Source organism: Lutjanus erythropterus, chromosome 17 (genome assembly GCF_056507025.1).
Source record: "Lutjanus erythropterus isolate fLutEry1 chromosome 17, fLutEry1.hap2, whole genome shotgun sequence".
Taxonomy (NCBI): domain Eukaryota; kingdom Metazoa; phylum Chordata; class Actinopteri; order Lutjaniformes; family Lutjanidae; genus Lutjanus; species Lutjanus erythropterus.
Genome location: NC_139333.1, coordinates 27,301,031 through 27,327,832, shown reverse-complemented (window position 1 = coordinate 27,327,832; position 26,802 = coordinate 27,301,031). Strand labels below are relative to the sequence as shown.

At 38.9% G+C, this 26,802-nt stretch overlaps 1 long non-coding RNA gene across 1 annotated transcript in view; it reads right to left on the bottom strand.

The window, feature by feature from the left end:
* Positions 1-25,734, bottom strand: part of LOC146312375 (uncharacterized) — a 91,024-nt gene extending 65,290 nt beyond the window's left edge. Inside the window, exon 1 of the long non-coding RNA XR_014772241.1 lies at positions 25,342-25,734. This is a non-coding gene — a long non-coding RNA (uncharacterized LOC146312375). The remainder of the gene's footprint in view (positions 1-25,341) is intronic.
* Between the last annotated feature and the right edge of the window lie 1,068 nt (positions 25,735-26,802).

The window sequence follows — 26,802 nt, the reverse complement described above, 5'->3', positions numbered from 1 at the left end:
GTGAAAATCAGAGTAAATGTGTGTTCATCTGTGTGGTAGAGAGCCGCTTCCCAAATCAGCTTACAATCTACTGTGACACATTAGCATCACTGATGTCAGAGGTGCCATCTATCTATCTATAGGACGCCACGCTTCCATTTCAGGCATTCAGCTGATGCTCCCGTCCAAAGTGCCTTACACAGAATAAACTCAACCCTTGAATGATTTCTGTATCCTGGAGAACACAGTCATTTGACAGGCTGTGGGAGGGGGTGAACTTTACATCATGATGTCAATCATGTTTAATATTTTTAGGTGATTTTATTTAGGAAATTGCTCTTAAGGATGATTTTATTTATTCTTGCTGAAAAATGTTTATATATACGTACTCCTATGGTATACATTTTATTCTATTATTGCCGTTTTGTCTCTGTATGTTGTGGTTTTTACACATCTATTTTATATTTTCTTCTAATTGCTCCGTGCTGTATTTTTCTATTCTGGAATGCGAGCATCTATAAAGTGAACAATTCAATTTTTTTTCCAAATTATGAAAAAAAAAATCATGAAATTTTAGCCTAGATACACTGAAGAAGAGCTATTAATTGATTTTCCAAAAATATTTACACATTCTTGCCCATTTAAGGGTAAATTGTCTGTACTTTGTTATAGATGAGTGCAGCATGTGTTCCATTAATACTCATTTCAGATTTAATCCAATTCATTGTTCCTCCACAGCTCTGTGTACAGAATAAGTCATTTCCACACGGGATTAATCCACTGTCCTTTACTTTTAGAGCAATCTGCTGGTTTGCATACTTTAAAAGCTTAGCTGATACATGTGGTCTCACACACACACGCAGACACACGCAGACACACTCACAGAATGCTGTAACGGAGCCAATGTGCAGATTGATCAGCTGGGCTGTGTCCAAATTAAAGCCCGTCCTCTGCAGACATGCCAAGCATAATAACTCTCTCCTCTCTTTGCACTTTTTCTTGGCCAGGCAAAGTGAGGAGAGAAGGAAAAAAACATGCAAGAGAGAGAAAAAGAACGCAAGAAGAAGAAGAAAAAGAGGTGCAATTGGATAATGTCTTGACACCCGTCGCAGAAAAAGGAATGCCAGGCTCTCAGATGTCTGACCCATTTTCTGCTCGCGCTCTCTCACTCTCCTCTTTTCGCACTAATTTCCTTCCTTCCTCTAATCTACAGTAAAGAAGCCGTCTGACTCAGATTTATTGGAACTATGAAACGCAGTGCCACAGGAACCAAACCTACACACTGAAACACATGTACACAAACTCCCACATACTCAGCCTGATCTACAGTATGGCACTGCAATAGCTGGAACGGGAAAACACACCATGCTGCGCTTGAACTGACAACAATTTTATATTCTCTGTGTGGGCTTTAATGGGAATTTGCGTATTTGTGTGTGCGTACCCTATGTGAGCAGGCACATGTGCTCTATGTGTTCAACAGTATGCATAATGAGAGGCCTGTGCTCCAGCAGAGACAGCTCAATAATCAATTATTCACTCACTGGAATTACACTGGCGCTTATTTCTAATAATAAAATCAGTTGGCACAATTGTTAGATGCCGAGACAAAAATATGTATTTATTTCATTTCTGAAGAATTAAATGGTGTCACATGAGGCCACAATGATGGATAAACTTAGATGTAATTACATACAGTAACGAGGAGAAATTTCCCCTGGTGGCACTGGTGTAGATTAGCATTTTCACATTACATAGTAATGTATTGCTTTCTATATTTGAGCATCTGTGTTGTGCAGAGTGGTTACAGTGGTTACAGCCTAACTATGCATTTGCATGTTTCAACTACATCTTCACTGTTACGGGTCACCGTTCAGGTTTGTGCAATTGAATTTTAAAGGATAGTTCAACCACATTATATTAGAAAAATGTTTTGCAGATTATCAGGGACTCTTTTTCTAGGAAGAGATGAATTGATGTTTTGAATTTTTAAAGGAGCAATACGTAACAATTGCACACTCAAATGTGAATGCTGCAGTCAAAATAGCAGTGGGAGCCACAGTCTGTTTATTAAATAGGTTGAAATCATATTTAACATATGATCTATGGCTGAAGTGAGTTTCCCCTCACCCCCTCCTCCCCAGACTTGAGGAAGCTCAGGCAGGCTGCAGGAACACTTCAAGAGCACCAACACTGTAATTTGACAGGAAAAAGCGCAGTGATTCCTCCACTGTCTGTTGATCAGCTGTTTATAACTGTCAGTTGTCTGTCAATATAAAAGTAAGTCTTTTACTCTGAAAACAAAACTCCACTGCTCACTGAGTTGGAATTCAGTGACTGCCTGCCAGACTCCATTAACATTTTACTCAATTTAACCGTTATAAACATCTACTGAGTCTAAAAGACAGACACTGTTGATTCAGGCAAACAATAACAGAAGTTATGGACCGGAAAAAAGTTGGGTACTGCATTGTAGTGTTCTAGCATTGTAGCATGTTGCCTTATTCTTTGATGACATATCATGGTGATTTTACTATAGTGAATATATGACATACATATAATACATTTCTCCTTTAATGTCATTCTGCAATTCATTGAGAATCTCAAGCTCAGGGTTCCTGCACCTTTTCCAAAGTCAAATTCAAGCACTTTTCAGTAATTTTCAAGGTGCATTTTCAAGCTTTTCCAGCACTTTACAGCTGTGGTAAATTATATATTCATATGAATATACTCAAATGATTATTTCACTTCCTTATCACATTAAATCAGATGACTGTGAGCTTCAAACAACCAATACTATGTTTCGTGACAGTATTCTACAGAAGAGCGACCAAGGAAAACACAACGAGTTTCATGTTTCAAAATGCGTCTGTAAGCAGGCTAGGAAGTGTTTCTAACCTGGCTGAGCCAATATTCAACTGATTTTATTTCTTTGTCTAAAAACAAAACTATTCAGTCAGACAGCAATTCATTATGAAAGTAATGCAATTATGATTTCAAGTGCTTTTCAAACCTTTATAGAAACATTTTAAAATTCAGTGTTTTCAAGGATTTCCAGCACCCATAAGATCCCTGCAAACTACATTCCACTCATCTCTGTTGTTTCAGGATTGAGCCAGAGGTCTCAATAATGCATATATTAAAACCTGAGCAAGTCAAAACAAAGCTGTCTTCGTAATTTGGGTTTATCAAAATAGCACACTGATACAGAAAAACAATGGCAGTGTGTTTTTGAATGAGTGGGCTCAAAGTCATCTTGATTTGCCTCTGTTGGAAATGTGGAGTCCTATAGGTTCTTTTAGGTTCTTTTCTCTGTTTGTTTTGTCTTATTCCACATGTATTGCAGTAAGTCAATAATAAAAATAAGTTACAATCCTTAAGATTCCAGTCCTGGGTTTCTTGGCGACATAACCATGGTTACCATGGTAACAGCAAGTGTGGTTTAATACAACAGGTCTCAGAACTCTTGAGGCTGTGCTTGCTTCACAATAAAAGCCACCTCTCGTGTTTCACCACCCCGAACACTTTTAATGTGAAGCAGCAGCAGCAGCAAGAAAGGGTTGGTTTTGCATTCGCAGTAACTTAATACAGCTCTGATACAGCTGCAGGAGAGTGAACAGTGAACAGGGAGGCTGACATCAATCAGATTAAATTACAGTAACGCTGGATTACACGCTGCATCGTTTCCTGTGAATCCATAGTGCATGAGACGGCAATATGAATCCTACAGAGGAATGGCGGGATTCACACAAGTTCATACAATGGAAGCTACTATTTGGGAGAAAATCAATGCATGTTAAGACGCTGAATGACTAGTACTAGAGATGCTCCAGTACAATTTGTACCTTCTCAATGCCAACACCTGAAGTTGTCTTATCACTGATACAGAGTGCCAATCACATACCAGTGCATTAAAAATATAGATTTTTTTTTTTTTTTTTATTTGTAACAGCTGTAAGGATGTGGTATGATTGTTATTAACTCTAACAAATACACCCTGAGATTAAATACAGTAGTTTGGAGGAAATAATCAACAGATTAATTGACAATGGCCATAATCGATAGTTGCAGCCCTAATTCTGTATACAGTACTGTATAAAGAATATTGGCTGATATATCAGTATTTTTTACTCCCTATTATCAGTATTAGGCCCAAAAATCCAGTATCATTTGTGCCCTGGTAAATAACATTAATGACAGAAAAAAAAAGGATTAGACAAAAGAAACAATAATTGCATGGCTGGATAGCACTTGACGTACAAGACAAAAAGTGTTTTCTTTGTGATACGGGTGAGCCGACTGTTAAATAGCATGCTGAAATACAACTTAAAGGAGAAAAACGGCCGCCTGGAAGCTTGGAAATCATTCTAAAAAATTGTCTCTAATGCTTACGGAAATGACTAACAGGAATGTCAAGAATAGATCATTTGTATTTAATGATGGTGAGCTACACAAAACAGGTTGTATGTTCCTTTAATTAATCCTGGTGGTTATTTCAGTTAATGTATCTGCTGCAGACTCTGGTGTTACAGTAGCAGGTCTGTGGAAAAACAAGGGGAAGGACTACGACAGGCAGAGCGTGGAGGAGACCAGGGGTCGCCTTCGGTCAACTAATCCCCCAGTGTCAGATAAGGGTCTGCCGACACACTCGTGCTTAGCTCACTAACACACACATACACACACACACACACACTCGTATGCGCACACACAAACACACACAGGAATAACAAGGGGGAAGCAATGGACTGTGAATGATGTACTTTCACATGATACCCACACAAATAAGCACACACAGAATACATTAACTCACAGTACAACACATGATCCGTGCACCTTCTCTTCCTTTATGCTAGCTCCTCGCTCTAACATTATCTGGTGATAGCTCTCTGTCTCTGTGTCACACACACGCACACGCACACACACACACACACACACACACACACACGCACACATGCACATGCACACACACACACACACACACACACACACACACACACACACACACATACACATACAAACACGGCAGCAGGGTCAGCGCTGCCTGCCTTGGCACAGAGGAGGACTACAGATGTGAAAGTAGGGAGAGCTCACTCTGGGGACCAGCTGGAACCCGTCCAACCTGGACAAGGGTCAGGGACACGACAGAGAGAACACAAGCAACATTTGGAGCCTCCTCTCAGGGCCAGGCCAGCTTGACACCCTCGTTGGTCACCCCCGGGCCTCCATCCAGCCAATTCTCATGAATGCTCTGTGTGATTATTTTGACTATTGTCTGACAAAAGTGTTTAATTTATTGTCCTATCAAATTCATTAAATTACAAAAGACATCATAACAAAATACACAAATTCCACATGTCAAAATCAAAGTGAAAATATGTTGTTATAAATTGAGAAAGAAGTGATTTAATAGAGGAAGTTGTTGCAGTGATACAGGCCTGTTGGCAGCGTACGTCTCCACTCAGTGTCATCTTGCATTACAGTAAACAAAGTCAAACAGTTGTTGTTGGGCACAACGCTGAACACTTACTGCAGACAGTTTAGACAGAGCTGTACAAACAGGGAGGCTGGCTGGCTGAAAAATGAACTGTAAGTACCTTTGTGTATATTCCTATGTACAGTGCTGAGCAAACACTGAGTATCTAATGCAACATGTGTTCTGCACAGGGTCATGGCCTGTGAAAGAACGAAGAATAGCTGCCTGCATGTGTTCGTGAACATTAATGCGTGTGATTCAGGGTTCCTACACATTCTGCAAAGTCTAATTCAAGCACTTTTTAAGTATTTTCAAGGTCCAGTTTGAAGATTTTCCAGCTGATCAATTCCAAAATCTGAATTTGGATATCTGCCAACACTGATAACAGCTGCCCTTCTTTCTTGATGTTTCTAATCATTATCATTAGTAGTAGTAGTACTAGTGGTAGTAAGATTACATGAGGCTGAAACTGAGCTTCAGTCTGGAAAGCTTGTATAGTTTGTGTAATGTAACTTGTGTCATGACGTCCTTCAACCATTAAGGGATTCTGTAGGACTCTGGCTTGTGACATTCACATGTGCAGCCCTCATCTGCATAACTTCCTGTGGTGCATTGTGCTGGTTTAATGTATATTTTTTCGCTCAAGCTGTATTGTTTGATAGTAACTTGAAATTCTTCTTCCTTAATGTTGTGTGCAAATTCAAATGTGAAAAGCCCTGCTGCTTGGAATAGTGTTAGCAAACAGAAAATCATTTAGGCATATTTATATAATAAAATTAAAAAAGGATATGTTCAAATAATTACTCCCCATTTCATTTCTTCATCACATTAAATCAGATGTTATTGTGCTATAAACAAGAGAAATTAGTTTCATGACAGCATGTGACACAATTAAAGGAAAACACAACAGTACTTGGCATATATAACCTGGCTGAGTAAATATAAAACAATCACTGAAACACACACATGCAGAGCTGTTAAGTGAGACTCGAGCGGCGGCGTCATCAAGGCAAAAGCAATTAGGCTCTCTGACTTATTTTATTTCTGTATCTAAAAAGTGAACGTTTCAGTCAGAGAGTGACTCATTATGAAAGTAATGCAATTACAAACTCAAGCAAACTCAAGTACTTTCTCCAAAAGCAAAGCACTTTTCAAACCTTGAAAACAAGACATTGAAATGAAGGGCTGAAAGGTGTATTTGCAAGAATATGGCAATATGTGTCACAATGGAAGGGTTACAATTTAGTATGCTGCAATATATTGAAAGCAAAGTAATGTATGTATTCTAATTTTAGGAAAATTGTCATAATATAAAGAACACATCACAATATATATGAAATCTATGTTAAACAAGTTTTTTATTTACAGTATATACAGTATTGCTACTGAGTGTTTTTGAGAATCAATACAATATCACAAAACATCACACTGCAATACTCAATTGTATTGATATTTTCTTACTCCCCTATTAAAATGCAAGCATTTTCAAGGATGTGCCTCTGCTGCTGTGAATGCGTGTTTGTACATGCGTGCATGTCAATTGTATTAGTGGATCTGTGTGCAACGCTTACATGCAACCTCCCTGAACTTGTGTGTTCAGTGTTGACGGGTCAGAGCTACTGCAGGGTGGTAGTGTACACTAATCACAGAGTGATTGCCTCACACTTCGCCTATTGAGTTTCCTGCTATCCGGGCCAGCTATGTTGAAGGAAACATGAGCCTGTCCTCTACACCAAACACACAGAGACGCTGCAGAAATACAGTGCTCACACACGCAGGCTTGCACGTACCAACACACATGAATTCACACATGCCAACACATGCACATGTGTAAAGGAAGAGGTGCTACTTTCAGTATCAGTAAGAAAATGAATCAACTCAGACCAGCGTCCACCGCATGCCAGATTTCAATGATTGGCTGCAGTTGAAACGTCTCAGATGAGGAATGTGCACGCCTGCCAGATCAGCAAGTCTCTCAATGCTTCTACAAAGACACACATGCACACACAGACACACACATGCACACACAGCCTCAGGGCACTTGGCATTAAACTGGTATTCTGGACCTCCCAGTGTGGAGCTCTCCATCTCTCCACTTGGCTAGAAACACTAACAGGTAGAGATGAAACACATTCCCTGGCTCAGGTAAAATGCCAGGTAAAATCCCTGGATTAATGATGCATTCAGATTAAAACAATATCTAGGCTGTATGTAGGGAATTAGGGTGATCTTATAGTGTTACATTAATGATTGTTTACATGCCCCACATTGCTCCCAAACTAGTACTTCAAATTTTAAAGGCTTAATTTCGAAGTGTTGATAAGTTCCCCTGTGCAGCAGCCTTCTGGAAGAGGATTCAATTATGTTTGATTGTCTTTATTAAGGGCAGACCGCCAGCACAAGAGTGTTTACTCTACCTTTTGTTTGATTATTTGCTAGTTTCACACCTTGAGCTTGACAAATTCTTCTTTTTAACAATCAAGTGCACACTTTTCACATAAATCTTACCCTGAACACATTCAAATATTGCTCCTAAGCAAGAATTCAAATGATCGCCTGGTTTTACAATGTCTGACATCTGAATTACGTGTATTTTTGTCAATAATACTTACAGAGTAAACCATAAACTAACACAAACAAACAGTGGCACTTTCAATTAATTAACCCGCTAACACTGAGTTTTCCCTTTTTGATAAATTTGTTCATAGAATATTTTTAAAATGCTTGTTTTGCTTATTTGCCCAACAGTCCAAACCCTAAAGATATTCAGTTTACTATCCAATATGATGAAGAAAAGCATGAAATCCTCACATCTGGGCTGGGCTTGGCTGCACAGCATGAGTTTGTAATAAAAAGGTTTAAAAGGTTAAATCCATATGAAGAGCGAGCATCAGCATGTGAAGCTTACAGAGTTGCTTCGGATTAAAAAAAGGTCACTTTGCCCTTTTTTAGCCAGATTTTACAGGTGAACCGTGCCTCTGAGGGATCGCTATAAATTCTGTCCAAAAAAGCCACAAGTACAAATTACCTATGCTAAAACATTAAATTCAAGATCCAGTGAATAAGATTTGCATGGATTTTCTGGCAGAAATCAAGTATAATATACAAAAGGATGCTTTTATTAAAGTATAATCACATAAAAATAATATTCATTGTGTTTTTGTTACCTTAGAATGAGCCGTTTATATCTAGAGAAGACACAGATCCTCTTCAATCAGGGTCTGTATGGATGTGTTTTCAAGGTCTGAAAAATGCTTGGATTTTGGGTGAAGTGCTTGAAACTGTTTGAAATTGTAATTGCATTGCTTTTATAATTTTTTTATTTTATTATTTTTTTTTTTTTGCTCTTTTCGATTGAAAAAAAACTTGAAGTTTGCAAATTCAAAGGCTAAATAGGACTGAGGATGATACAATAAGGCAGTGCTAGTACTGTATGTCAGTGATGGCACCTTAATATATGGAGTATGTAATGTAACAGCTAACATTATATTTAAAAGACACAGTTAATCATTTTCACAGTTTTTAACAATATTGTTAGCATCTTCCTGCATCTAAATAGCAGATGTTAGAGCTGTGCATATCTAGCCAACTAGCAGCTAACTGAGTTGGCTACACTTTATAGACATTTTGGAAATTTTCACTAAAAACATGAAATTTTACTGTGTTGGACTTTAATTTTACACTTTTCTGTAAAACACTGACAATGTGACTTTATTTGCTTTATTTTTATCATTGTTCTACATTGTAGATTAAGAAAGACGTCAAAAGTATGTAATATATAATTATTTTGCTTACTACACAATTATGTAGCAATAAATGTACATAGGCCAAATAAGTTTTTGCTTTTCAAGAATCTAAAATGTAAGACTCTCACACAGTCTTCTGCACTCGCAATCACAGATTTAATAACATCAATGCTATTTCATCTTTGAATGCAAGTGCAGAGGACAGTGTGCAAGAGCCTTTTTAATTTTTAGTGATCCATGGTCTTCTCCTACACAGTGTGCAAGTGTGCAAATGATTTTTGATATTTTAGATTCTTCAAAGTAACCACTTCAGTAACAGATTTGTACACTGTAGGCATAATCTGAACCATTTCTTATAAAGCATAAAGAAAAAAACATTGAATGAGGAGTGTGTCCAAACCTTTGACTGGTATTGTATATAAATAAATGTTTGAAAAGTGCTTGAACTTGACCTCGGAAAACATGTAGGAACTTTGTTCAATGGAGGCCTCCATTTAGTGGCCACCAGTTTCTCCAACACATTTGGAAGGGCAGGCTGGCAAAAGGTGTTTACAATCTGCAAGCGCATTGCTACATACCACTAAATCTTACTTACTGGTCCTTTAAATATTCAAAATGACTCACAATGATCATCTTTTTTGAGTCATAAAACACAAGAAAACCGGCAAAGTCTAAAATGCCAAGCGTGCCAACGTATGAGTGTGTAAGAACTTGAGATAATAATCAATAGAAGGGAGATTTATCACAAGCAGCTTTGTTATCTAACAAACTGTTGAAAAGGTGACTCACTTGTGTTTCCTGTTACCAACATGGTCCTCCATACAACACACCGCGCGCCTACCTGCAGCCGTAATATACTGGCAGACAATTTCCGCCATTTTTATTACTCAATTATTTGATATTATTCACACAGCAACCGTCAAAATACAGGAAGCAACGCACCGATGTGACTCAACAAGTGCCTTCACGTTCTCTCCAAAGCGATGCACTCAAAATAATCGCAGGAAGGAAAAAAGCTATTGGAGTAAAGATGATTTGAGTTTCAGAAACATTTGGATGTGATGTAAGAAAAAGAAAAGTTTCCTCTTGGTGGGCAGACGCCCAGCGGAGAGAGAGGGTCAGTGTCAGTCACACTTCAAAGAAACACAACTAAACTCTGGAGTGACCTTTAACCTCACAGACAGTCATAACATAAACCAAAGTCTAATTCTTCAGCCAGGGGAATATCTTACACACAGACACTCAGACAGGGTTGTGACTCGACCACTGAGAAAACCAGACATGTGACCAAAATCTAGGGCATTCGCCAACTGAGGAAGCAGCTCGCTATAAATTAATGAGAGAGCTGTGTGCAATAACAGCTCGAAAGAAGAGACCGGCCATAACTGAACATATTAAGACCTTAATAAGGCTTGAAAGTACAATCCCTAAACTTAATTGACTTTTTTAATGCCTAATTCTAATATATATTACCAGTATAGATATACCTTATTAAGACACACTGATTTTATAGCGATACTGTAGAAAAGTAATTCCAAAGCAGGGGTACTTGTACCCAAAGGAGGAATTCTGCAGTCGACAGGGGGTACATGAAGAGATTGTGAAGCAGTTAACTAATTTTATACTTTATCATTACAATGCTTGGCCTTCTGTAGCTTATACCTCAGAATATTTCTGGTCTAATAATGCCTATATGAATATTATGCAGGCTATATGCGGTGACTGGATAGTAAAGGTTATTATCTGTCATAAACCCTCAATCTCCTCACAAATCACTAAAATTACACTACTGATATAATTCTTTTTTGATCTGCAAGATCTTGCAAGGTGCGTGTATCGGCCACTTACAGCACAGTAGCAGACATCAGAAACTCACAACACAAACATAAACAGATCATACATGGACCAACTTCATCATGAGTCACAAACCGTGGCAACAAGAAGCAACAAGAAGAAGTGTGTCAAAGCTATTCAGCACCGTTTAGTTTTAATGTTTTCTCAAAATACTTCAGTTTTGTTTCATGCATTTGCAGGCTGTTTGTGGATTTGTTTTGGTTTAGAGATGCACCGATCGACGGGCAAGTGACCAGAATCAGCCAGTTTTCAGCTTGACCAGCCATAAACCGTGACCAGCCGGTCAGCGTCACATATCTGATTCTGTGTTAATCAAATTTAAATGCACCAAACGATGCTTCATGCCGTGCAAACAGCAACACAGACCATAACATCACAGCCACACACACATGCTAGCATTTCTTCACCGTTAAGGGGGTCAATGGACAGGATGAAGAGCAACAAGCGTAAAGAAGAATGCACTCATCAGTTGACGATGCTGTCAAGCAACTATAAACTTTCTAGTCCTTGAGGCTAACATTAGCTAGCACATTACTGTTGACATATTTTAAATCTGGCAGTGAAAATCTCACAGACAGCCTGTGTTAGCCACGTCCCCCCAAATATTTTCTCATCCAGACTTGTTAAACTTCTGCTTTTGTTATTTCTCACTGCAAAGAATTGCTTTAGCAAGTTACCACCACATCAGCCTCCAGTTTGTTTACATCTGCTTCCCCATGAGATTACATGACGCTGTGCATCTCTCTGCTACATAATCTGAATCATGGCCTGTAGTGTGTGATGCACCCTTACTTTCAAATCTTGCAGTCAGTGTTTTATTAGAAATATCTAATTAAATTTTCTATTAAAGAAAAGTTACAAAATGTTTGTCTATTCTGTCATTTAGACAGAAAATCATAATCAGCAAGTCAGACTTTTAAAAAATTGGAATCAGCCAAGAAAATAGCAACTTGCATCTTTAGTTTTGATGTAAGCAGTGTTTCCTCTAGGATCTTTTTCAGCAGCGGGGGCAGGCGTTCCGTTTCTCTTCTTAGAGAAATATTTCAATAAACTCATCTGAAAAATGCAGTCAGTTGTTACATAATGGTGTGTAGATATTCACGTTAGCCTAATACTATCAATTAGTTTACTCACATTAGCGACACTGAGTTGGCACCGGGCTAAATTAACTTAAACAACCGATAAGTTACGTAACGTTAGCTGGTCATCAACATATTGTGAACGTCTGTTTAACTTGTAAAATCTATGTCAAGTTATCTCAAACTAATAACTTACGTCTACCTCTTCTCCGGCCGGTAATTCGCTGCTTTATTGTTTATTTGTAATTCGGGAATTCGCTCCTCTGACTCTGCCCTGTCACCTAGGTGCTTGACGTGCTTGATGACCGCGCCCCCCAAACAACGCTAGCATCATGTAAATGAGCACGCACAAGTATATTTCCATACTGAGCAAGATAGTTATCTGCAGTTTACCTTTGTGCTCGCAAGTGCCCGACAGGAGTCTGTTTTGAAGGTGGAGAGATGCGGCGGTGGTGTATTTGCGTCAACAATAAAAAAAAAAATAAAAAAAAGAAATTTGAAGGAGTGGCGGCTAGGATTTAGGAGTGGCGGATGTAGAGGAAACACTGTGTAAGTATTTTCACCTCTTTTTTTAAATGCTGCACATGTTGTCAAATTGATGAAGATGTTTTCCTAATTGTTGTGTTTGGTCTACTTGACAGTAATGATAGTGTAAAATAATGGAGGAATGATTGAAACAGTTTAAAGTGTGCATAGTTTGTAAGCAGCCATGAGCTAAATGGGTTAGCACACAGCATACCAGGGACTATTGCAAAGTAAGACCATTCACAATGATCAGATGCAAAATATTACTCAGTGATGACATTTACAATTAATACTATAAGATAAATATAGTATAGATAGCCTGACAAAATTAAATTCTGTCACTAAAATATAGAGTCAAAATCACTGCCTTTGTGGCATTTGGCTTTTGTAATTATGGAGCTAAGAAGTGTGACATGTGACAGTGTACTACAGTTACAATAGCAGGTCAAAGGTCATACTGTCCGCAGACTAGTATATCGAGTTGGTGGTTTTAATTCTGGTAAACTGATCAATATTAGGCCTAATGAATTAACAATGAAAAATATCTATCACAAGTTCCCAGAAGCAAAGGTAACTAGAGCTGCCACAATTAAATGATTAGTTGTCAAATTAATCACCAACTACTTTAAGAACTGATTAAACGGTTTGAGTCATTGTTTATTTTCTGGTTACTTTACTCCTCTATGACAGTAAACTGAATCTCTTTGGATTGTTGACAAAAAAAGACTTTTTATCAACCAAAGAACTAATTCATCAATTGAGAAATTCATCAACAGGGTGACATAATCATAAGCTGCAGCCTTAAAGGTGACATTTTCATATATAGCAGATTAATTTGTGCAGCCAACCCAAAGATACTCAATGCACAATGATATAAAACAGGGAGAAGCAGAAAATGTCGACATTTGAGATGCTAGAACCTGCAAATGTTTGGCATTAATCCAAGAGAAATGCTGTTGAATAATACGTGTCTATGACTTAATGTGTCACCTCAGCTCTAATTTACCACATGTGCAATCAAACACAATCTAAGTTATTTACATTCTTTAAAAATGAGGCCACGTCAACAGATACCCATCTATCCACCTATATATATCTCTCAGTAACAATAAAAGGTAATGTGTATCCTCTGTCCTCTCTGCCATAAAGGAAATTCCGTGCCGTTTCCTGCTGCAATATCTGGCACACAGAGTAATGACTGTGTCCTCACTGGCAATTCAGAGCTCATTAGCTGAGAAGAATGAGGCTAACCTTTCAGTGTGATGTCGGGGCTGGTTTGTGTTGCATTGAGAGGCCTGTGTGAAGCTCCACCACTGATAAGCATGCTGCCATGGTGAACACGACAAGAGATTATCAGTGCGTTCTGCACTGGTCCTCACACAGACCACTGGGGGTCCTGCTGTCTTCGAGATACTGTTAACACATACCCCCACCCCCACCCCCCACCCTCACACACAAACACACTCACAGACACATGACTTCAGATGCCAGCCATGTTTGTGGCTTTTTTTCCTCACTGTTGTGGTTTTTTGTCCACCCTCCCTTTTGTATTCTCTGAGTAGGTTCCGTTTCGGTTTATTCTTACTTGTTGTTGTTTTGTTTTTTTTCAGTTTGTTTCTGCTGAGGTTTCCATGTAGATGGTTACCAGAGGCTCCCCCTTGTCTTTTTCATCCCTTTGTACCATTGACCCATTGTTCCTCTCTGGTGCTCTCAGTTTCTCTGTGGCCAGTTCAGCCAGCCTCTGCTTTAACAGCTTCCAGATCACCAGGGGAAATAATAATTTATAAAATGGCCTTTATTGGCCAGAGAGAGTAGCGAGGCTGTGTTTTTACACTGCCGCTCTTCTCACTTATTAGCACCAGTCAGCTTGGCTCTGCCCGGGTACAACTGGGGCCACTCACAACTGGCTTTTCATCAACGGGAATACTTGGCAGTGAGGCCGGCGAGGTTTATTTTTGCCAGGGTGAAGCGGAGCACTTTACGAGGAGGAGTCCATCCCACATTTGCTGGCACTGAACCGCTTTCTCTCGCTCACGCTCTGTGAGAGCTGTCTCAATTTATTCAGTGGGATAGAAATTAAGTCACTAAACATTTGCAGACATATTAAACAACCAGTTCCCAAGACAATCAAGTGGCTACTTTCTTCTACTGCGTCATAAACACTGAGGCGCTGTGGCGTACGGAGGGATTCCCTTCCTGTGGATTTGAGATTAAACGGGCAATAACAATTTCAGTATCTGTGCCCCTGGGGCAGAAGATAATCAGTTTATAATCAGAGTTCCCGAGAGGAATTAATGTGTGTGAATATGAGTCAGTTTAATGTTGGCACTACAGAAGAGAGCTGCAAAAAAAAAGTAGTAAAATAATTGATAACCATTTGCTTTAGCAGACATTAAATTACTTGTTGTATGTACATGTTTAATTAAAACAGATATGTTTATGCATATGTACAATAGCTTTAACTAATGACTGTTTACATTATTCATTCATCTACAGATTAATTTCTCAATTAACTGATTAACTGCTTGGTCTATAAAATGTCTGAAAACAGTGAAAATTGTGTTTCCACAGCCAAAGGGCTAAAGACGTCTCCTCACTGGTTGTTTCAGCCGAATTAGGACTGTAAAGTTTGTGGACAGTTGAACGCGACACCAATCAATCATGAACCAATCATTAGTAATTAATAAGATACAAAATGCTGAATGAAATGTCTGTTTCTTAGTGTGAGTGGTATTTCAACAATTCTAGCCACGTGAAACTTAAAGTCATGAAGCACAGACAATTCGAACAAATAGATGAATTAACTTTGCCTGGGACAATGTAAACAGGCTTGTTTCATCTGATTCCACAGACTCCAACCCAGTGGCAGACATTAAGAATTACTAAACTATATAAATAGACAGTATAGAAACATCAGTATTAAATTGAGACTATTTCATAACTAGTTAAAAACTCCTTGTAGTTGCTTTAAATAACCTGCTAGCATTCCAAGTTCATGGATGTTTACATTGTTTTATTAATAGGCTAATTACCCCATTTGGATATGCCTGTTGTTAAGCACAGTTTTTTAGTTTACTTTTATTTCACACAAGTTTTAACTTGTAAGCAGAGGAACTTTAGAGTAAAACTGAAAGAAAAAAGATGTTAAATGTGACAGTGTGTTAATTAAAACAACTAGCTACCTCTGAACTGAGATTGCTGCTTTGTTTTTCCCTGTGTTTGTACATAATGTTTCTTTACCAACTGGGAAAACAAACAAAAGTGAGAAAAAATAAATAAATAAAATTTTACACATTTAAATTCCTAACTTTACAGACATTAGAAATTTAAACACTGCCTAAACTTTTTACTTTTTTTCAAATCAGCCCTCCTACAGAATAGACCTGCTGTATATTATATATGTACACTAATACATATACAATATGGCATCTTCGCTAGACTCTGTGTAGACACAGTACACAAATCGTTTTACCACGAACGTAAAGGAAACATTAAAGCTGAAGACAATGGTGTAAAAATGCATGTGATAAGAAGAACAAATGCTATACTGCTTCCACTTGGAAACTTTCCACCCTTCAACATATTATCTGCTGTGGTAATGAGTAACTCCAAGCTAAGAGATGCTTATAAAACCCTACAATTAGAACTTTTGGACGAGACCCAAGTCCCACTATGGCTGGCTACTCTGCTCTTCTAACATGTGCTGTATATATAGGTCAACATTTCATTACTGTAGGAAAAAAAGCCATGAGAAATAGAATAGTTTGACCTTTTTTAAAATCCCATCAGAGAGAGTTTAATGGGCTTTCCTTGATGCTGTTGCAAATAAAACTTTACTGGGATTTAATTTTTTGGTAAACAAAGGTATGAGACGATCTTAAACATATTTTACAAAGCGCCCACCACTTGAATGCCTCTCCAATACCTTTGAACTAGGAGCTGGATTAATGGCTGTCTACGCAAACGGAAGGCTGGAGTTTTATAGCTCCCTGTTTCGTAATCTGTCATGTTTGAGGAAATTTAAATGGACTTCTTCCAACACCTGATGGTTTGGCAAGCCTCTACAAAACTCCACCTCTTGATCTTTTTTTTTTTTTTTTAATTGGGATTGGAGTTAAGGCCACTGCACATGTCAAACACCTACTGTACTTTTGCTACAAAATGCTGCATAATTACAAGACCAAAATACAGACCTCTGGTTCTAACAGTTGGCCCTCAGAATAGAAACATGTAGGTTTTCATGAGGGCCGTGACTTTTCATTCCAGACAGTGTGGAATTACAAGTGTCAGGGGTGAATGAGGCTGTTATAACTACTTCTTCTACAGTAACAACCTTCTCTGTCAAATGGACCCTGACAGCCATGTTAAATTAACTCATGCTCCTCATGTGTTCATTTGAATTGGTTTCAATAGGCCATTATGTAACTTTAAATAATATATAAGTTGATATAGTAGTATATGTACAATATTTGTTTCATAAACTTTATTGATTCATTGTTTAGACTGGTTTGGTTAACTCTGCGTTCTACTTTGTGGCAGAAGCTGGATGGACTAATGGACTATTTGTCCATTACTTTTAGCTATTTTTACTCATTTATCCATTGATTTAAGCTAACTATTAACTGCTGAACTATTCAAAACATTTATTTATTTTGATGAGCTATACAATACATTCCAGTTTTAATGTGACAGGTCACCAAATTCAGTGTAACACCTGTGAAACTAGGTCAGGAAAACGAAGAGCAACAAAAAATAATGAATTTAAACTACTGCTTGCACTGCTTGCACTGAACATATGTTCAAGGTTCGGCAGCAAAAATCACTTTTGTTGCACTTTCCAGACATGGCAACACGCTCCCCTGACAGCATCTTACGGCAGGTGTGATAAATATCTCTCTCGGTCTTTTGTCCCATAAGCTCAGAGGAGTTTTTATTTCAGGTGGCTAAGAAAAACAACAATGGCTTAACTTTATTATTGTTTTTGTTTTTTACCGTGGTATCAAGTTGGGTATTGAGCATCCTGGAATTTTACTGATATTGGTATTGATTACTACAAAGGTGACGTGCAAAATTACTGTACACCACGCCTGCTTCTGTGCTAAAATGTTCTTGTTATTTGACACGAGGAGCTGTATTTGTTGGAACAAGGGGAGGTTTGTAAGAAGCAGATGGCAGTGACCAGCTAACCTAAATCAGCAGGATGTCATGATTTAATTTGTGCTTGGATTCTATTAATAAGTATGCATAATGATGTATAGGCGCACAGACAAAGATGCCAAATGTTTGTCATCTGAGCGATCTTTTCATGCATAAAGAGGCCGATTTATTCGCTCAAATGAAAATAAACTGAATCAAATATTTATATACAAGTGCTCTTTGATAAAAATGCGGCTTTGTTTACAACAAGCATCTAAATACATTAATGTTGGTAAACACATGCTATACTGTACACTGCCACAAAATCTATTAGCCCAGTTTCAGCGCAGAACCCCGTGATGATCAGATGACATTTTGTGGTTGGCTGCATTCACCCAGGCTGAATAGATCCTATGAACCAACCTACAAGTCCATGGCATATGGGTGCTATAATCTAATTAGTCAACACAGACAACGTGGTAAAGCGCCTTGGGGCCCTGTTTCTATAGGATGAGCAACAGTCATCTGAGGTCAGACAGAAAGTAAAGGCAAGAGAATAACAGGCATGTCCTCCTATTGTAGTCTCGGATATGCATTTATGGAGGAAATGGCAAGATCAAAACAAGTCACACATAATGCTAACCTCTGCTAATCAGTTACACATACGTCACATTTGGTGACCTGCGGTTAAACTGAGTTCAATTTAATTTATCAGTTATTGTGTTACCAACAGTAGATGCCAGTCAGCACACCCAAGTTTGGAGAAGCAGAGAGGGGCTCTAGCGCAGAAGCTAAGCAGCGAACTGCTGTGGACAGGATCAGCAACAAAACACTCTACCTTGCTATCAAGGAAACCACGTTATGTGAGCCTAATGCCGCTCTCTTCAAAACAACCAAACACTATACTTGGCTGGCAAATTAAAGCAGCGAAATTGCTAAAATACCTTTTGTTGCTTAACTTCTGTGCTGGTGCCCCTCTCTGCAAAACATATTTTAGCTAGTTTATACAAGCTTACACCTAAAAGAAATTGATATCAATTTAAGTGTACACTATATTCAGAAAATTTTCACTGCTTTACCTTGCCATCAGCCAGACCTTTCTGGTGGGAAAAGACAGATATTGCTCTCTTCAAACCAACCAAACTCCATAGGTGAAATCAGTAATTTTACCTCACAGAACACAGGAGTTGCTGGTCTACCACTGCTTGTTTGTTGTTGTTATTGTCTGAGTTTGATAAATCCAAACTAGCATTTTAAAACACCAAAGTCACACAATAACAGAAATCAACCAACCATTCGAGGCAGCAGAAGACTAGCAATCCCTGTGTTCTGTGAGGTAAAATGACTGATTTCACCTATGGAGTTTGGTTGGTTTGGAAAGAGCCATATTTAGCTTACAAAACAGCAGTTTGCCTTCAGAAAAGGTTGTCTTTCTGCAAAGTACAGCAAAGAAAATATTCTAAATATAGTGTACACATAAAATGATATTTTCGAAGGGACTAAAATACATTTTGCTGCTGATCTATCCACAGGAGTTCATTGCTTAGCTTCTGTACTGGTGCCCCTCTCTGACTATCAATAAGAACCTCATACAACCCCACTTGAAATAATCCAAACTATCCCTTTAAAACATCCCCTGAGGTTTAAAAACACCAGAAAAATCTAAATTAGGGCTAGGAATTCTTGAAGTACTCAGCTTGACATATGGGCAAACAATGTAGCTGCTCCCTGAGGACAATTACTGCCATGCAGAGGACATTCCTTTTACTAGGATGCATCATTCTCACATGTTTCATTAAAGCTGACGAACAAAACAAACACCTAATCAACTGTGTCTCCATAAGCCTCCATTCAACTTCCAAAAACATCCTGAATGACAAAAAGGGAGGAAATGGGAGGCAAATCCTAGGATCACCCTGCTCACTACACTCAGTTCAGGAATAGCTCTTGACATATTGGCCTACCCAGCATGCCCTCTGCCTCTCTAGACAGCTCTGACATCATAATACAGCAGATACAGACCAGGACATCAGCTGCACATGCAAGGTTATATAAGTGAACACTCTATGTTTCTACGCATTAAGCACTGCTGCCCCGCCATGGGGAACAGGAGGGGATGGGAGTAGACGGAGAGACCGGCAGGAGAGGCGGAGGGGGTCGAGGGGGGAGTGTGAGGAGAAGGAAAAGGAGCGAGGAGGCCAGGAAGAAAGACAGACAGAAACAGGGTCACAAAAAGAGAGGCCCACTGGGGTGCTCGCTGCTGGGAGAGACTGAAGAAGGTCACCGCCGGCCCCCTAAAGGAGCCCCATCCAGCCAACAGGAAGAGAAGAGAAGAGAAGAGAAGAGAAGAGAAGAGAAGAGAAGAGAAGAGAAGAGAAGAGAAGAGAAGAGAAGAGAAGAGAGAATATAGACCAGGTCACATGGGGCTACACCCATCATATACAACAGTGTTACATCACTCAGTGGGAGCAGAGCCAGTATTTCCTCTCTATCTACGCATGAAAAAACACTAAATACAATAAGGGAGAAAGGGGGAAAATTAAGTGCTAATGTGTGAGAAAACATCGGCTTAATGTTTCTTTAAGTTTATGTATTTGTTTCAGATATGAGCAGCTTTGATTTCTCTGATTTTTTGCCCTCTTTCTTGGTCTATTTAAAATTATGTCCTTAGTGAAAATCTTTATACTTGAATGGTGGATTTGTCCATGGCTAATAATCAACCCAGGGAGAGAACACTGCGATTTAAATGGATGGCTAATGATTAATGAACAGTGGGCATCTTGGGGCCGTACCAGCTGATCTAACATAAATTAGCTTTGTTTTATCTTTTTTTTTTTTTTCGGGGGGGGCGGGGGGGTACAAAATCCCAAGACTGTACAGTGGTTTAGCGCCACATACAATTCCATAATAATGCCAGACACATGATTCATTAATAATGGTGCATGCAATCCTCCAGAAGTCTTTGAACTTGAGGACTTTTGGAGGAAGCCTATATCCTTAAGTAAAAAAAAAAAACTTCTGTTGTTTCCAGTTTAATTTCTATAAAATGACACATTGAAAAAGGCTATTAGAAAGATGTTTTACACCTGACGCACTGTATCCATGCTATAAAATGAGACAACAACCTTTAAAAAGTTTGCAAAAACATTAAATACTTTTTGAAGAATCAAGAAGCCTATACCCTTATGAGGAAAATAACTTCCTCTGCTGTTTTCTAGTTTAATTTCCATCACATGTCACATTGAGAAAGGGTGTAAAAAGAGATGTTTGCATCTGATTTGTTGTATTCATACTGTAAAATGAGACTGCAACCTTTTTAGTGTGCAGAGACACTTAGCACTTGAAGAGGAACAAAAAGGCTTACGTCCTTCTGTAAAAAAGAACACCTTCATCTGTTGTTTCTAGTTTAATTGCTACCATATGTCACATTGAAAAGGCTGTGTAAAGAGATATTTGTGGCTGATTTACTGTTCATACTGTAAAATGAGACTACAACCCTTTTAAAAGTGTGCCAAGATATTAAGTACTTCTGAAGGAACCAAGAAGCCTATATCCTTATGTAAAAAAGAACCTCCTCTGTTGTTTTCTACTTTAATTTCTATCAGATGTTGCATTGAGAAAGGCTAAAATGCCTGATTTACTGTATTCATACTGCAAATGGGACTACAACCTTTTAAAAGTTTGTACAGACATCTAAAGTCTAATAATTTAGACATCTAGGAGACTAAATTACTTACAATTTCCCTTGGTTACCATGTTGATCTATATACACTCTGCCTTTCAAAATAAGCTGCCAGAGGAAATGCTTCTGTTGCCAGCTTGATGGATTCAACGGCGAAAGCATACAGCTTTTAGACTGTCACTTTCTATCAGTGCAGTGCAAGATAGGACTGTGAAAATGAATGCGACGGAGGAATCGAGACCCTGAAAAGACTCTGAGCAGAGTGGTTATGTTGAGTGATTTAATTATTACAGCACTGTAATGTGGTGATGAAGGCCTCACATACACAAACAGCTGCAAACACACTAAACAAACTGTCGCCATTATATTGTATTAATGATCGTCTCGGCTCAGTCATGCACTGAAATTATTTTCAGGAGAACTGAGTGAACGATTAAGTGTCATTGCCGCCTGTCAGCAGTCAGTCGGGACAAGGGGACATCAGGTTGTGTTATTAAAGCATGTCTTGGCAACATTAAGCATTTTAGTTCCTTCACAATCAGCGCATTCATCTCAAGGCAACTTCCCGGGCACTCCATTGTACTGAGTTGTACTGGACATGTTTATCAAAAACAGACCAATTCTTTTGGAGTCACAGTGTCTGTGGTAACCTAATACCCACCACTGCCAGTTTTAATGAAATGCCCATTGCTCCTCACTAGAGTCTCTCTTCCTCTCCTCTCTTCATCATCTTGACTGCTGTCAGTAATATGTAACCATGAAGCAAAAATGGGACTAATTAACTCTAAAGGCCAGCCTGCGAGCATCACATGAATCATTATACACAATGAGGAACTATATTTAGGGCTTCAACTAACAATTATTTGTATTGTTCATTAATCTATTGGTTATTTTCTCAATAAATCAATTAGATGTTTGGTCTATACAATGTCATTAAATGATGAAATGTGGATCACTGTTTCCCAAAGCCTGCAGTAATGTCATCAAATGTCTTATTTTGTCTGCAGCACAAAGAAACTCCGTTTACTGTTGTAGAGGAGTGAAGAAATCAGAAAATATTCACACTGGCAATTAATTTCATAGTTGACAACTAATAGATGAACTGTTGCAGCTGAATTTCCAGATATGCATGAATTACAAGAATGCTAATTACCAAATCTTCATGGACTTGGGGGGGGGATGTATGCCGACCCAAATCCAAGTTGACTTACGCTGAATTTCATTTGGATCAATAGCTCACTAGAATATTGCAAATAATTGTGTCAGTAAGCATTGAAAACTCTGCAACACCTCAAGCAGAAGAAGCACATTATGGTCAAGTGAGTGATCTGAAAGGGTCCCTGCAGGACTGTCATGGGTGTATTATAGCTGGTCAGCTCTATCGATCAGTCTATCTGCCTCTGTCAGTGTGCAGGCATTATTGGACTGTGTGCTGATCATCAGGACCGCTGTCAGTAATATGTAACCATGAACCAAAAAAATGGAGCTAATTAACTCTAAATGCCAGCCTGTGAGCATCACATGGCTCATTATACACAATGATGAACTATGTTTCAAGAAAGGCATGATTAATATGAAGTTTAAAGAACCATTCTTACTGAATTTAGGTTAGAAAAGTGTATGTTAGAAAAATAAGCTAATGTAAGGTGACATTAGGTGAGTATCATTTGGATTATTAGCTCTGTTATAAACAAAACAGAATATGGTTCAAATTTAGAGCTGCAACAATTAACTGATTGCCAACTATTTAGAAAACTAACTAATCAATTTGAGCAATTTTGTTTTAGAAAAAAAAAAAGAAATTCTTTCATTCCTGCTCCTTAAATGTAAGATTTTCTGGTTTCTTTACTCTTTTATGACAAACTGAATATGTCTGGGTTGTGGACAAAACAAGAAATTTAACAATTTGATCTTGACATTTCTCACCATTTGCTAACATTTCACAGACCAAACAACTAATCGATTAATCACTGACACATTAATCAATAACAAAATGGATCTTGCAGTTGCAGCCCTGCAAAAGTTATTGAAATATTTGTGCCAGTATGCATTAACTTCTGCTGAAACACCTCCAGGAGAAGAAGCAGATTAGGGTCAAGTGAGTGAACTGAAATGCTCCCTATAGGTCCCCTAATGCTCCCTATACAAATGCCAGCCTGGAACGTTATGAACAATGAGGAACTACATTTCTAGAGATGCATGATTTATATGAATTTTAATGAACTAATTTAACTGATTTTGAGATGTGTGCCAGTACAAGAAACATAAGCAAACGTAAGCTGACAGGTGGTGAATTCCATATGGATAAACGGCTCTATAATGAACACAATAATACGGCTAATATTTAGAGCAGTTTGAGTGATTTTTAGAAGAAAAAAAGTCAAAATTCTCAGATTTGAGCTTCTTAAATGTGAATATTTTCAGTCCTGTGTCAGTAAACTGAATATCTTTAGATTGTGGACAAACAACATTTTAGGACTTCAACTTGAGGTTTGGGAAACACTAATCAACATTTTATGACATTTTATGAAACAAACAACTTATTGAATAAAGACTGACACGATAATCTATGATGAGAATATTCATTAGTTGCAGCCTTACTAATACTATTGAAATAATTGTGGCAGTATGCATTTAAAACTCACTTCTACAGTCTTCTTAAGGAAAAGAAGCAAATTAGGGTCAAGTGAGCGAACTGAAAGGCCCCCTATAGGACTGTTACAGGTGTATTATAGCCAGAAAACTCGATCGATCAGTTTGTCTGCCTCTGTTTGTGTGCATGCATTATAGGACCATGCACAGACAGTGATCATCCATATAACCATAAAGCAAAAAAATGGAACTAATTAACTCTAAATGCCAGCCTCTATGCATCACATTGCTGTTATACATAATGAGGAACTATATTTCGAAAAATGCATGATTAATATGAATTTTAATGACCCAATTTTACTACATTTGGGTTAGAAAGATGTATGCCAGCCCAAGAAACATAAACAAATGCAAGCTGACATATGGTGAATTTCATCTGGATAAACTGCTCTATTATATAGACAAGAATATTGCTAATATTTAGAGCAGTTTGAGAGTTTTTTAAAGAAGTAAAAAGTCCAGTCTCTTAGATGTACATGTTGTCTGGTTTCTACATCCCTCTACAACAGTAAACTGAATATCTTTGGATTGTAGGCAACACAAGACATTTAACAACATTTTTCGCCATTTTCTTATACTTTATGGACCAAACAACTTCTAAATTTACTTATTAATTACATCATGAAAACATTCATATTTGCAGCCCTACTAATATGACTGAAATACCTGTGTCAGTGTGCAGTGAAAACTCACTTGTACAGCTTTCTCAAGGAGAAGAGGCAAATTAGGGTCAAGTGAGTGAACTGAAAGGCCCCCTATAGGACTATCATGGGTGTATTACAGCTAGTCAGCTCTATCGATCAGCCTATCTGCCTCTGTTTGTGTGCATGCGTTATTGGACCATGCGCGCTCCAGAGTGCAGCAGGCATAAATCCAAGTTTGGGCCTCTGTGTGTGTGTGTATGTGCGTGTGAGTGTGCGTGCAGCACATAGTACAAGCACTACAAAAATGCACCATTAGCGCCATGCAGTTATAGCCAGCAGTCATAAAGGGGAAAGGGGAAAGGGAAACATGAACAATTGTGGTGGAATGGCTGCAGATCAACACGGTTAGACCCTGCCTGCTGTACTGTAACACCGTGTGTACCTTGGCTGTTGCTCTGATCTGTCAAACCAGCCCAGGCTACTGAAGCTAGCACCGCCAAACAACTGCATGCACTGTCTGCACACCACGCTGCGTTCACGGCCGCCACAGCCTCGTAATAACGACACTTACCGTCGGTTACTCCCCACACGGTCCCGGACTCCACTTCGGCTTGGATATCAGGGCATTAGGCGGAAATGAAGCGGGAGAAAGTCAGCGGGTCTCCTCTGGGTTTCTGCACAACTGTAGCGGCTACACGTCCGTCCCCTCACTCCGAGCCCCCGATCCTCCTCCTCCGCCTCGTACTGTCAAATTATCTCGCTCCCTCCCCGACCTCCTTCCTACAAAAGCTTGAGCGTGGAAATGAGGAGTTTGTTTCCCCTTTTTTGCTGCGTTCCAGGAGCGCTTTGGACGGGCTGCAACGACAGGAGGGAAAGCACCAAAAAAGAAATACTACACGGCTCGCTCCTCCCTCCCTCCCTCCGCTTATGTACAGTACAGTAGAGCAGCAGCAGCAGCAGCGGCGGCGGCGGCAGCAGAGCGCTCTGCTGGCTGTGTGGCCACTTATTAAAACTATCTACCGCTCTCTACAGGACCACCACTGTACAGCACACACTGTACACACAAACACATGTCGGGACGCTCACATGTGAACTGCGGAACATCCCCGGCTGCCTCCAGTCGCCTCTGCTTTCCTTATTTATTGACTTCATCATCACTGCGCTCAAGCCCCCTCCTTTCTTCTTCTCCTCCTCCTCCTCCTCCTCCTCCTCCTCCTCCTCCTCCTCTCTCTGGAGAGGTGAGATTAGTTCACCTTGTATTAGGTAGATGATAAATTACAGATTTGGTGAAAAGACACGTCTGGGGTTTTAAAAATCTGTAAATAATGCCACTGAAATGCACTGTCATGTAAATATAAAAATAAAAAATAATACAACTGCTAGAAAAATATGTAAAAAATACATGAAAATACATGTTAGAGATGTCTGATATTAGCATCATCGGTATCACAAATGAAGGCCTTAAAATCAAATATCTGTATCAGCTCAAAATGCCAATATTTCTGCCATAATTACATTTTGATTATGCACAAGTAAGGTAGCATAACCAGACCTCTCTCCACAGCCCTCAGCCCTACAGAAACCACACACTGACATCTGCTATAAGGGGGGGAAAAAAAACCTGCCTCGTTTGCATTTCTTTAAACCAGTCACAGTCGTCTGGGGCGGTGTGATGCCCAGGGTGCAGCAACCATGCTGCTGCAAGACAGCTTTATTTTGGTGGAACATTTCCATGTCAGGTTTTAGCTTGTTTACATTCGTACCATTAGCATCCCAGGCGCTAATTTGCAGATTTTAGCATGTAGGTTGACTAATGCACCAGTGACATGGGCATATATGTGATGTTTTTTTTGAAGACTTAATCACATCCTTTCAATGAACAAATTCATTTGGCCATGTTAAGAGCCGTCACTTCTATTATTACGTGACAAATTTTCGCAGAAAAAAGAGAAAACCTGTCAGTAGTAGTTTCTGTATTGTGCCCAGTGAATATGTACACAAAGCACTGTATTTTATTTTGAAAAGCACTGTA